Source organism: Lepisma saccharinum, chromosome 26 (genome assembly GCF_977018435.1).
Source record: "Lepisma saccharinum chromosome 26, izLepSacc3.1, whole genome shotgun sequence".
Taxonomy (NCBI): Eukaryota; Metazoa; Arthropoda; class Insecta; order Zygentoma; family Lepismatidae; genus Lepisma; species Lepisma saccharinum.
In genome coordinates this window covers 41,347,428-41,348,483 of record NC_139254.1, presented here as the reverse complement: position 1 = coordinate 41,348,483, position 1,056 = coordinate 41,347,428, and positions in this window count along the sequence as shown.

The following is a 1,056-nucleotide window of genomic DNA, read 5'->3' as shown; positions in this document are numbered from 1 at the left end:
GCAACCAGTCTTGACAAGATGGAGAACCTGGATATCAGCAGCTATATATTATGCTAACAACCTTGAAAAAATCAGTCAGGTGATCGATGCTCTTCCAGAAAATGAAGCGGCTTCAATTCGTGAAGTGAAAAAAACTCCTGTGCTATTCAAGTTTATTTTTGCACATTATGGTGCATTGCCAGATACAATTACAATTATTGCATCCATGAAAATCTACGAGGAATCTATGCAGCAGATGATGGAAGTGCCAGGAGAAAAGGGATCAGCTGTTGCGGAAAAGTGCAAACGGGTAGTGAGTGCAAATGAGGACTTGAAAAAACTGAAAACAATTTGTGATATTCTAAAAGGTGAAAATGCTGTTACCGAAATGAGTCCAGCTACATTAGCTTGTTTTATGTATGCTCCAATAACTTCTGTCGAAGTAGAAAGATCATTTTATACTATGAAAAACATTATCTCTGACAGACGACTATCAATGAATGTTGAGAACTTTAAAAAACACCTTGTAGTTATGTGCAATCAAGACGGAGAAAATTGAAATGCTCTTCCCAATGTAGATTTTAATATTTTGCCAGAAATGATAGATAAAAGTAAGCGACTTCCAAATGTGCCTTTTTTTCGGTTTATTTTGCTTTGTTTCATTTTTAGTGCCTATTTTCCACATTATAAATGCCTTTTTGCCTGCCTATTTTAACGAAAATAAATGCCTGAACTTCCGGGCTCTAATCATGATATATGCAAAGACAATACCACACACGTCGACCAAGTAACTAATACATATGAAGCAGTTTCTGAGACTTTTGATCTTCTACTTTACTAGGTTTCACACTAAACAAGAAAAACTATGTGTATTATATTTGGAAGATATTATGTATTTCAGCAACAAACAACAATTTACATGATATTCTAAATTATATGAAAGGATAATAAAATATATTCACGTATTTTGAAAAGTAGTTGTACATTTACTGTGTGGCTTCAACATAAAGTGCAATTAAATTTACATAAAATTTTAAGTCTTACAAGAGTTTAATTTTTAACAACAAAATATCTGCA